General features: G+C 30.6%; 1 protein-coding gene across 4 annotated transcripts in view; it reads right to left on the bottom strand.

Moving 5' to 3' along the window:
* The window catches only part of LOC108000414 (uncharacterized), a 39,867-nt gene that overhangs the window by 24,694 nt on the left and 1,985 nt on the right, over positions 1–13,188 (bottom strand). Inside the window, exon 2 of one of the 4 annotated variants that reach the window (XM_062086676.1) lies at positions 8,393–8,759. The exons of the other annotated variants lie outside the window; for them this stretch is intronic. The gene's annotated coding sequence lies outside the window, so the exon portion shown is untranslated. The remainder of the gene's footprint in view (positions 1–8,392; positions 8,760–13,188) is intronic. 4 annotated transcript variants of the gene reach the window in all.

Here is a 13,188-nt window from a genome sequence, read left to right as displayed (position 1 = left end):
TACTGGTGTATTTAACAAGAGTCTATACGTACGGTTTCTAATCCGACGATCCCTTACGGTTAAATTACTGTCAAAGGTATCACGTTTCACGTCCCAGATTTATGGTATCATCATATTTCGTGGGATTCGACTTTGTTAGAAAATCTTTTTAACCCGAAAATATTATAGAAAATTATAAATAATTTTAAATAATAAAATTTTAACAATCCTAAAATGATAGAAATACGATAATTACGGTTAAAAGTAATTTCAACGATATTAAAATAATTCGTAAACAAAATAGATTCGTATTGCATTCGTATTTTTAAACAATTTTTTTTCTTTTAAATGTAAAAAACTTTTAACTTTCGTATGAAGATACGAAACGGAATTGACGTGAAAAAATGATACGTGCAGCGGAATAAAAATGTAGTGCGAAGGAGAAAATGTGAGAAGCGCTAGTGATAGTGGATTGTATATGGTCAGACGTAGTTGGCGCTCGATACATACTACTGCATGTCGCTATAATTTCTCACATTTTCATTATTCCAAATGTGTGCCAAATAAACGTTTTAGAATAAAATCTTACCAGACTTATTATCGTTCGATTAATAATATATTATAAATTTTCTCTCTCTGTTTTTTCTTTTTTTAAATATTTCGTGCAAATTTATAATCGAATCGAGAGTATTTATGCCAACGTTACGTTTATAAAAATATAAATTCGCATAAATATTTAAAGTCGAGATATAATAAATGGAAATATACGTGATATACATTATAATTCAAGATTATTTCTATGATATTCTAAAATTATTCCGAATAATTTTTTTATCGTATTGTGTTTTTTTATGTCGTTGTTTTGCCATCCATTTTATCCAGTTTTACTACATCTTTGGAATAAAAAATTTCTTTTTTCCTGTTCAGAAATCGAGAATATCTAAGCAAGTTTACCGGAAAAAATGTTTTCTTAGTTTAAGCGAAAAATTTAATTAATTATCTTACAACTTCGTTTTAATTATCTCGATTTTTCTCGTTAACCCTTAATCAGAAGGAAAATAATTAGCTGGCCTCGTTTTATATCGATACAGAAACTTGTGAACGTTCTTTGTGAACGAAGAGAAAAAATTAAAAATTATCGAACGAATATTTCGTATAAGCGGAATAATTGGAGGATGAATCCAGATCTTTCGATTCATTTCAAAATTTCGAATCCAAAATTTGAGATTTAAGAATTCTTGAAGAAAACCAGAAATTTTCCAAATTTTTCAGTTCTTCAACTTGAAATTCGTTTTCTTCGTATTTGCAAAAATTTTTTGACAATCCTTTTTATACGAATTATTCTTTATCCCTAAATCATCAAGATTCAAAAGATTTTTGCCATTTTTATGATTTCTCTGAAATTTGGAACTCTGGAAATTTGGGCAAAACGCGATTCACAATTCTCTTTTCCTATATTTCCAAGGATTTCCAATCCGTATGAGAAATTTCGAAGAATTCTAAAATCTCGAATAACTCTATGCATACGATTCTTCCTTTGATCCAACCAATAGAAAAAATAGAATATAACAATTAGAATATATCATAGAATTAGAATATAACAATTGTGATAAAAAAGGTGATGAAAACTGGTCGTAAACGACAATATATTTCGCACAATTTGAAACAATTTGAAAATTTCTTATTTCCATCATTCTCGAAATCCGAAAATAATTTTTTTTTTCAATTCTTTCGATCCAATAAGAAAAATGAAATATAAACAATTATGATAAAAAGGATGATAAAAATTCATCGATCGCAAGTAACGATATATATTTTATATACAATTATTTTATATACAATTTCCTCGAGTAAATAAATGTATTTTCTCGAAAGAATTTAAATCCGTGACGGATACGCGGAATTCGAGATTTCAGGTTCAACACATTTTATCGAAAATTCCTAATGGATAGAGTACACTTTCGCCAAAAGTTCGCTCCACACCTAAATCCCTGCTCAGATCGGATCGCGAGGATATTTGAAATTTGCCCTCGAGTAATCGATAATAAAATGATGCGACGATACACGTTGCGTACATTGCGTCAATTTAAACATTTCGATTTTAATCGTGCGCTCTAATTCAGATCGATTTTTATCATTTTTTATCATTTTCGCAAACTGTCGATAACAGGTAGATTGATATTCAATTTCGTTTCATCTCTATCTACGCTTTCAACAAATAAGGACAGACCGTACTGCAAACAAATGTAATTTGTCAGAAGCATATCGTTCGAAAAATTGTTCGATTTTTATTTTTATATATCCCTCTATACGATAGAAATCTGTCAAATCTGTGTAAAAAAAAAAAAAGTGAAATTACAAGGGAAATAAATTTTCCTAATCTCGATCCATTATATATATATAATGCGAGCAATTAAATTATACATGGATTTGATTAAATTTTAACATATAAAGATAATATATATATACGAGAAATGTAATTTGAAAAATAATTAAAGAAGGGAAGATCGAGAAAGGATAGAATCGATCACATCGAAATACCGTTGGCAAAAGATTATCACTGTGCGAGGGACAAAATCTAATTTCCTCCCTCACCGTGACATGTTTGACATGCACACGTTTCAATCATGAATATGCACGTCCATTTTCAAATGTTTCCTGCCTTGTTCCTATATCGTCCGACAATGTACCTATTTCCACGCGTCACGGACGGATGGAATCCTCATCCACATTGTTTGCATTGGCCGAGTAAATTAATTTCCGAGTTGCGTTTCCTTGAAGAGATTTTCTTTTCTTGAAACGTTCCCTTCGAATCATTCGTCAAAAATCGTCAAGAGAGAATTCTTGAAAATTCTGCGAAAACTGTTTTCAGTTCAGAAAAAAAATATGGATCAATCGACACTTCATCTAAAAAGTTTTATCATAGAGATGGGAAAATTTTTTATTCCATTTTTACAGTACAGTTCCATACATTTTAATTCCAATTTTGATACGTATGTAGAGCTTAATTATTCTTGGAACAACAGTCATATTAATAGAATAATTAGAATGCTACATTCCAACGAGGATGATAATGATATTAAAAGGAATGTTTCACTGGAAGATGCAACCTTTCATTATTCTTGAAACAACAATCGTATTTCGTTCAAACGATTCTACTATTTTCAAGGAACCGTAGGATGATGTATTCGAGGAATATTTCGTATCCAATCTTCGATCGAATATACGCGAGGGTTAATCATTCTTGGAACAAGAATCGGCATCGCAATTCGTCGACTAATTACATAGAATAATATTAGAGTTGTGAAACGAGTATATAATATCGTTAAAAGCGTTTGGAGGAAGTTGGTTTCGCAGGAAAGGTGACCTCATCCGTTCATCCCTCAACCGTCGTATACAATATAGAAAAAACGTTTAAGCGAAAAATTATTACACGCACAACGGTGTACGTGTCACGTCCACTCGACACGGCTATAACACGGCTCGACGTCCCATAATCATTTAGCCAGTTGAACGTAATATCAATCGTCGAAGCGTTCCACTGTTTTTTGCACAAGAGTGCGCGGACAAAACTTTCGCCGTTTCAGCACAGAAAAAAGTCCCTGCGAATTTTTTGTATTCTTTCTTTTGGCCGAGGAAACACTTTTCTCGCCAATTTTGTTACAAAACAAATCTCTTATCTCTAACGATATTAGATTATCTTTCCATCTTTACGTGCACTTTGGATTATCTTTCTTCATTTTCCTATAAAATTTTGAACGTGTAAAAGAAGAAACTTCTCTTGGTCGAATTATACGTGTTTTAAACAAAATTGGAATACGGTCTTTTTTCAATTTCACAAATACTTTCTATATATTGTTTCGAGAAACTAAATATCTTATTGCACGTTAAATTTTATCGTGCATTGTGTAATCACGATCGAAAAGAACGGAATTTTTCAACGTTTAATTTTCGAATTCGAATAAAGAAAGACGCTCGAAGGAAGAGTTTCGCCTTGCAGCGAACCAGTCCCAAAGGATATTGACCGGCGAGCGTGTACACCCACGGAAAGAGAGAGAATCCCTTTTTCGATCAGGGACTTCCCTTAACCGAGCTCCAATCTATTTTACAATCGACTCTAATTCCGTGGCAATCGATCGCGTAAATCTGCACTCTAATTTCATTTCGACGTTCCAAATTGAACCCAACCAACTTGGGCGAGCTATCCTCCGTGGAAAACGTCCATTTTCTTTATCAGCCCCTAATTAACCTCGATTTGCGTGTCGCCACTTCTAATTGCGCCTGTGAACGCTTTGTACGACGAGAGGATCTAGAGGAAAGATCGAAAGATAATGAAAATTTCAAAATCAATCTCCTCAATTAACGAGTGCTCGCCTTTTGATTTTTCCGACGTGTCCCTCGAACGTATTCGATCGTTTTTCCCAATGAAATTTCCACGGTTTCCAGCGATTCTTTTTGCGGCGATTGAATAATTGTGAATTTTTAAAAAAAAAGAAAATTAAAAATTCCCAAGATATGAGCCACTTCTTCGATATTTTTGACATTTTCCTTTAAAATTTAGCTAGTCAAATATATTTTCCAGTACCAAAGAAAGGATAATAAATAATAATAACGCTTCTTTAAAACAAAAATCATATCCCTCCTACAGAACAAGAATAAGAAAACGAAATTCCCCTCGTCTCGTTCCACCCTGGATCGTGATATCGCGCACGAATCAATCCTCTCTCACACACGTTTCAAAAATACAGTTTCGCAGGCGAGGAGAGCAACAATCCCAGCGACAATTTGATATAGAGCTGAGAGACGCTCTATCATTTTGCATATATATTATTATGTATGAAATAACAGGGAAAGGGGGAGGGGGGAAAGGAGGAAGAGGAGGGACATAGACCAATACGACACCGGATATTTGCATTGAAATTAAATATTTGAGGCGAGATTCGCGACAACTCGTGGCCCGCGCGAATAATAATATTTAATTTTTAATTTTAACCACCCGCTTCGATCGTTTATCAACGATCACGATACAAAGTTTCGTGTTGAAAATTTTCATTGAATATGGAAACGATACAAAAGTGAGGACGACATAATGGATTGTGATTAGTTGGTATTCCTCTGGAAAATTGTAAATTTACAATTTTGAATTTTCGCGCGTTTCCCTCTTTCGTGAAATTTTATCGACCGAGTTGTTGCTGTTTTTTTTCTTTTTCTAAATTAATATAAGTATGGATAAATCGAGTGAAAATATTATTTATTCGCGGAGGTGCATTGAAATTCGAGTTTTTATCGATGCATCAATAAGAAAAATTAGGAGAGGATAAAAGAAAAATATTATTCATCGCGGAAAATATATTATTAAATTCGAGACATCGAAAAATTTTGTAAATTTTCATTAATCTCCCATCGATATAAAAAAGAAACGGGAGGATCAAACGAAAATAATAATCGTGAACGATGGATAATAATAAATGGACGTGTCCTCGATGGAATCGAACGATTTTTTTTTCTTTTCTTTTCTTTCTTTTTTTTTTTTTTAACGTAGACACTTAACCTTTATGAGATTTTATTGAAATAGAGGTGACCGGTAGTCGTAAATGGTAATCTTTGCCAGTAATAAGCAGAATTTAAATCTGTCCTCGGAATGTCAAACACCACTTCTATGAGTTCAAGTAGAAAAGCTTAAGCACGCTTTATTCAACGATGATTTTATAATCCATTTGCTTTTTTTTTTTTTGCGAAAAATCTGTTTTTTTTTTTTTTTTTTTGATTAACGAGAAACGAATTTTTACAAGGGAAATAAAAGATATTTCTTTCGAGTTGGGATGCAAATTTTCGAATTATCTTTATCCAGGATGAAGCTCATAGATAAATTATTTTCCATACTCCATACAGAAATCGCAATGTGATTATATTTCTCTTTGTCTCACGAATATTATCATGCTTCTTCTTCTTCTTCTTCTTCTTCTTCGAACATTATATAATAACATTGTATTTTATACAATTTTTTCTTCTCCTTCCAATTTTCTTGTTTCTTCAAATATTACGTAATATTCTGCATTATATATTTTCCTCTTTTTCAAATATCTTTTTCAATTCAGGCGTTTGAATTATTTTCCAAAGATGAAAAAAAAAAAAAAAGAAAGAAAAGGGAGAACAGAGATTGCTCACTTGCAAAGCGAATCGATTATGCGCGTATCTGTTTCTTTCTGCCTGATTGATTTCCCGCTGTGTGCCAGTGAATTTAATGGAAATGCTAGAAACGCGTTTGTCCTTCGTTAATTATTATTCCAAGCTTTGCCTACATTTTCCTCTTTAAGTTTCAATTGTCAACCGGTCAACAAGTACACGCTCCATTTTTCTCTTTTTCTCTTTTTCGTTTGCAAACCGATTATTTCCATCCTCTCCATCTATTTCCAAAATTTTATCATCGATTTAACAATTACTCGATTCGTTTAACCCTCCTATCTTCACCTCCTCCATTCCAAAATTTTATCATCGATTTAACAATTATTTAAAAATTAGGAGTTGACGTTATCTCTGTTTTGTATTGGATTATCGCAAGCAATATGACAAAATTCGCGCAAGAGATTAATTTTTAAAAAGAAGAAAAAAAGTTATGCATTTAAAAAAAAAAGAAAAAAGAAAATTTTTCACGCGTACTTTTCACATAAAAAATTTCACGGGAAAGAATATAAATTACAGTTGACCTTCTTCTATTCGTTATTAAAGAAGGGATACTTTACACGGTTACGTGTGCAAAATTTGCATGCATCGCATTAGCCTCGAGAAACAGTGAAAATAACGGAGCCGATATGGCTGATACGAGGCAAATAAATTTAACACGTATCTCATCCGTTTGACCCATGTTTCCTTTTTTTTTTTTTTTTAGATTTACAACGGTATTTCATAAACATTTAAACTCAATTATCGACGAGATTAATGATCGAGAGGGGCGGCGATCGAAATATTGTAATTTCGTTTTTAAATCGGCGATTCTATATCCTGCCTTTGATTTCGATTTCGATTCGAATATGTGTACAATTTCCTGATTTAATCGCTGTCTAATTCCAGTTAAATTTTGTATTGATTCTGTCCCCTCCCCCTACCGTGCTAAGTTTAATTCGAGTTTTGTACACGTGAAAATTATATATATATATATATATATATATATATATATGTGTATATTATTATACTCGATAATATTCGAAATGGAAGCTTCTTTCATTTTTGTTATATGTAAAATAAACTGATAAAAATCGTACGATCGATTGCAATTTATCGAGTCGGAAAATTAGATACTTTTTAATTGAACGTGATAAAATTATAAAAAGTGATTTGTTATTAAGAGTTAAACGGGAATGATAATGAAAATAAAAAAAATTAATACCTATATCCTTAACAGAAGAAAAATACCTTTTTTCGTTTTATATTTAGAAAAGACGAATTTCGAAATATATACATATGTTAAAAAAAAAAAAAAAAAGAAATCGATCGATCGTGCTGCAAGAGAAACATTTCGAAATTATAAGGCAACTGTCCACCTGAAGAATTTTCGCCAAACTTTTTATCCACCATCTTAGCAATTCCCATCTCATTCAGATTTCTCGTTTAACGACGGAATGAAAATTGTCTGCAAAGTTATTTCAGTTTTCCACTTGACAATGTGGCTTTAACTTTGCCCTTTACTTTAAATTTTGATACTCCTCTCCCCTTCAACTGCGAATAACAGTACTTCGTAATCTATTCGATTAAAACGAACTTCAATTTAACATCATTTCCTTTAACGAAATTGAAATTGATTAAATAATAATTACTATCTTTGATAAATTAATATTTACAGTAATTAAAATTTAGAATTATTCTGTCTACGATAGAGAGAGAGAGAGAGAGAGAGAGAGAGAGAGAGAGAGAGAGAGAGAGAAAGATGAAGTTTCGGGAAAAGACTTACGAAGAAAATTTTATAACCTAAAATTTACATCCCAGTATACATTAATTTTCTAACGTTTAATAATCAAAGACTATATAATGAACATATATGATACACATAAATACCCCGATTAATTTGTTAGTATTCGTAATATGCTACTTAATTCATTACATCCACCATAATGGTATTTCAATGACAAATATTCCAATACCCTTGTGTTCTCTTCGAATGGTTAGTTACCACTATTAAAACAACATCTATATCCAAGCTCACATACCTCGTTTCTCCCGTATTATAACGATAGAAATATATATTAAAATAACACAAAATTAAAATTCGAACGTTCGCCGATAATATTAAATAAGATTTCAATTACGATTTCCGATGTTAAATTTCTCTTCCTGCAATATTTATTATCGGTCATTCGCGAAAACATAGAGATATATATATATATCCAAGATATTTCAATTAAAATTAAATACTTACTAGCGATAATATCACGTTCGTCAAATCTTTCAATTCGATAATATAGAGATCCACTCTCGCGTTTCTCTTTTATCTTCTTTTTAAGAGATATCGTTCTTCTTTCCAACGCGTTATAACGAGATAAACGAGGCGTTCTCTTAACTGCGCAGCCGCGCAGCTATACGCGCAATTCGAGGCATTTCAATAATAGGTCCCGGTGCAAGAAACATCTCAGGTATGCTATAGCGTTCAATGGATGGAGAATTGGACGAACCATGGCGAACGTCTATCTACTCGTCGCAGTAAGTAAGCGTTCGATAATTATCGATGCATTGCTTTCAAAAATTCATCGAGAGACGAGGGAAATTTTCCAAATTTCTTTCGAGATCTGCAGACACATAAGAAATTATATGTATAATTTGCACGGTATTACATACACTTTTTCTTCTTCTAATGTTCTTAAAATTCTTTTTCCCTTCTTTGGACTTGTATCGCGTCCAAAAGTCGAAAAGTCGATTCGATTGTTCTTAACTTTACACGCTGTGTTACTGTATACATATATATATATATTTACAATCGATTTTTTCAGATTAATTAATTCCTCTTCTCGATAATAATCGTTACATGCATTGCGTATGTATAAAAATAACAAAACACTCTGAAAATTTAAATTCTGTAGGTGACTACGAAAGAAATAAATAATCAAAATCTCTCAAATCTCTGGCCCTTTTCTTTTATTTGAAATCCTCGAATCGATATAATTGGGATTAATTAACGGTATTAAAATGCGATCGATCGGTGACCAATACTCGGTGAAAGAGAGTGTAATTTAGACTGGAAATTTCCATAACATCCATCCCTGATCACACATGCAAATTCGAGATACCGTTGTATCTCGTTGATGCCATGAACCGCGAAACGATCGTAACCGGTATCACTGATTGACACGGTCAATCCGATTAAGGTAAACCAATTAAAGGAACGAGTTGGTGAAATGATTATTTCTCACATTTTCCTCACGTTCGTGGATATTTATGCGAGCAAATATACATCTAATAATGCACAGAAAAAATATATATATATAAAATATGTGATTAGAATATCGAATTCTTGATAAAAAAAAAATCTTCGAATAATTATAGGATTAATTTTTTCAATTTAGTTCTCGTGTCAAAGTTCAAACGCGATTAGGACATCGAATTCTCAATAAAAAAAAAAAAATCTTCGAGTAATTATAGTATCAAAGTAAAATTTTTAAACGCTTTTATATCAATTGGATAGATTGTTATTAATAGTTAAATTGTTATTTAAAAGAATAAATAAATATCCAAAAATACATACTATGACATTTAAAGGGTAAATTCGTATTTCTATTTAAATCGCTTTTTTTTAAATTTTCCTACTTCTAAAAATTTCGTAAAAATTTCAATTTTCGCAAATATTTCTATTGATCAACTGTCATCCAAATCCATTGTTTTCGTAAAATTTATTTTCAATAATTTTCAATTATTCTCAAACGAGCCAGCTATTCGTTATTTATCACGGTTAAATTTTCACTGGAGAATCTTACAAATTATTAATTATCAAATCATTCGTGTTAACATAACTAATAATTGAAATCGAGGTACGACTTTTTTAATTAAACATCGAGACTGCAATGCAACAGAGTTCGAGATAGGGAGAGGCGAAAGAAGGGAAGAAATGGAAGATCGAAGTCTCTAAAACTGAATTCACGAATATATTCGTGATTTCGTGGAAAGGAAACATCTCGCGAAAGTTTGGTTCCGTTGTCACAGAACAATATTATGTAACAAACAATATTATATTATATATATAATTCTTCGAAATTTTCTCTTTTCTCCAGAATTATTCCATAACGAAGTTCGAGCAACATCTCGTTAATTGTGTAATTCGATATTTTGTGTTACGAGCAAATGATATTTCTGGTTGCACAAACAACAACAGTGTCGTTGGAGATCTTCGAATAATAACAACAGGTGTCTAATCTTTTTTTTTTTTAAATACTTAATCAAGACTTATATTTTATTTCTATTGTAATTTAAATCTGCTATTTCAGCAATCAAATAAAATATAATAAATTGTTGACGTTTATAGGTATCCAATACTTATTTTTTTCAAACAATTAATCCCTAGAAAAGAAATAATAATTTGTAAAAAATAATTATAAGCTTAAAATTTATCATAATAAAATTCAAACGATCTACCGTTTACTGCATTTTTTAATATAAACGAAATGAATTTTAATTACATTGAAGGAATAATTTCGCGAAAAATGAATTGAAAATGCAGGATGAAGGCTCCACGTAGCAATGCTCATTCTTTAGAAAATCGATTTCGAAGATACGTAAGGTATGTGCATCCTGGATTAAAAATTCGGTTGAATAAATTCCATTGCACGTGGACCGGAATATATAAGTAAGTACGTGCGGGTATCACAATTTAAATTCTTTCACGGGAAAATCACTTGAACCGTTTGGAAAATTTCTGAATCATTTATCATAAATCATTCTTCGTAATATCGAATTTATTTTAAATTCTATCCCAAGTTCAATTATCAAGTGTCAAATAATTTTTAATCCTTCCTTCCTCTCCTTTTCCTGATTCGTTTCATCAACTCTGTGTGTCAACTCTTAAAAAAAAATCATCTTATTGGAAAATAATATTGTCACCTCGGAGATCTTTTGATGCAAAAATTTAATATTTAAATGATAAACTGATAATCGAGATATAATAAAGATGAGATATTGAAGATTCGAACAGTAATAAGATAACAATGATTACCACAAGATATTGAATATTCAATGGGATTAACTGGTCGGTATGTTAACTTACAACTACGAGTTATGCAAAGACATACAAATTTAATAAAATTTCTAGCATTTAAAATGGAATTAAAGAATGTTTGTTTACATATCCTGCCAAATGTTAAAATAAAAAATTAAGTATTATAATTTTTCTCCACTATTTTATTCATTTTATTGAGTTTGGAATGTCGGTGTTCAATTCAAGCGCAAACATGAAATTGAAAATTTTACATAAGCTTTTAATAAGCACGGTAATAAATACTTACAGAATGGAAATAATCTTAGAAATAATATCTTCTTTTTCATTGCATAAAATAATATAAAAAAATATTCAAAGTGCGTATTATGATATTTACACAATCATAGATTATCATTATGCAAGATGTAAGCTATCTTATAAAATTTTTTTAAAATTATAAACGTTTCTTTGTTACCCTTTAATTCTCTTAATAAAAATTTCTATAAACATTCATTCTTTTAATTCATTATTCTCAGTTATAATTATATAAGATTAATTAATTTCGTATCTTTAACAAAAAATCGATCCACCTATCATTCAATTGTTTCGTGAAAGACCGACAAGCGAAAGGAAAACATTCAATAATGATTATCGTTCATACGATATAATACATCTCACGTCATCCACAGTTCCTCGACCATAAAGACTTAACAAAGGGCTATGCTATCTTTATCCTAACGACTTTGTTTTGTTAATATCAAATAATGTCATACAACGAATGACGTCAAAGGAAGATGAAGAAGTATGAGAGAATTGCAATTGACAATTCTTTCACATAATGGAGAAAAAAAAGTAAAGTATATATATATATATATGCACATATATATACTTTTTTTTATTTTCCTTCCATTTATCGTAATAAATTAGGAAGGAAGTGAGAATGAAAAGGTGGAAGTCGAGGAGTACATTTTTACATCAGTAGTTTTATTGTCTGGTGCAATATCACTTGGTATTGCGACCCTTTATGGTCAAAGCACTTCGAATACACCGGTCAAGTGATGTATGAATTTGTAATTTAATAACTAAACATTAAGTATTAATTCGAATCAACTGATTCGACTGATTATTTCTAATTTGAATGTTTATGAATTTATTCGAGTCATAAATCGATATGCTAATTCTTCTTCAAAAAAATGTCCACAGAACGAAAAATTCTATTTATAATAATAGGAAAGAAGAGAATGAGAATTGAAAAAGAAATTTTTTTTAAAAATGGTACTAAAATCTTTGAGATGTTGAGCTGGGACAAGAAAATAATTAAATCTAATAGAAATGTGTTAAATGCCAATTTGATATTTTTCATTCTCTGTTCATTTACACAAATACATTTAATTAACAGTAATTATGATATATTATAATTATAATAACGGATAATTTGATTATTCAACGTGACATAAATACATAATTTTGTTTATTATGCTCATTATCTCATTAAATTAAATAATTGATAACAAACAAGCTATCAAATTTAATCTATCTTTAAAATAAATCTCGTTTGATTATTTTTTTTAAAATCATAATTCAAAATGTTAATTAACATCTATTTCTTAACCATGGCCGAATTAAATAAAAAATATAAAAAATTTGCTTGAAATTCGTGTATATATATATTTCGAGAGACATTTCGAGAATTAACGAGGGAACGGAGAAAAAGTTCCACGAAATTTACATCTTGAATTTCATTTATTTCATTTGCTGTAAAAGGATTGGTCATACTACGATCGATGCTTTCGCAAATCCTTCGCAATTCTTGCGAGGATTTTAATTGAATTCCGCGAAAAAAATGAAATTAAACGTTCGTCATGGCAACCAATTGTCAGAAAATAAAAATGTATTCACTTTTTTCTTCTTTTATTCTTGTTTTCTTAATCCTTTAATCTCTTGTAAAATAAATAAAAAACTTTTCATTGTAAAAAATCGAAACTTTTGTAAAAAATGACAAACATAACCTATTAGAATAAAAAAATCAAATG

Source organism: Apis cerana, linkage group LG16 (genome assembly GCF_029169275.1).
Source record: "Apis cerana isolate GH-2021 linkage group LG16, AcerK_1.0, whole genome shotgun sequence".
NCBI classification, from domain to species: domain Eukaryota; kingdom Metazoa; phylum Arthropoda; class Insecta; order Hymenoptera; family Apidae; genus Apis; species Apis cerana.
Note: the sequence above shows the minus strand (reverse complement) of the source record. Positions and strands in the feature narration are given on the sequence as shown.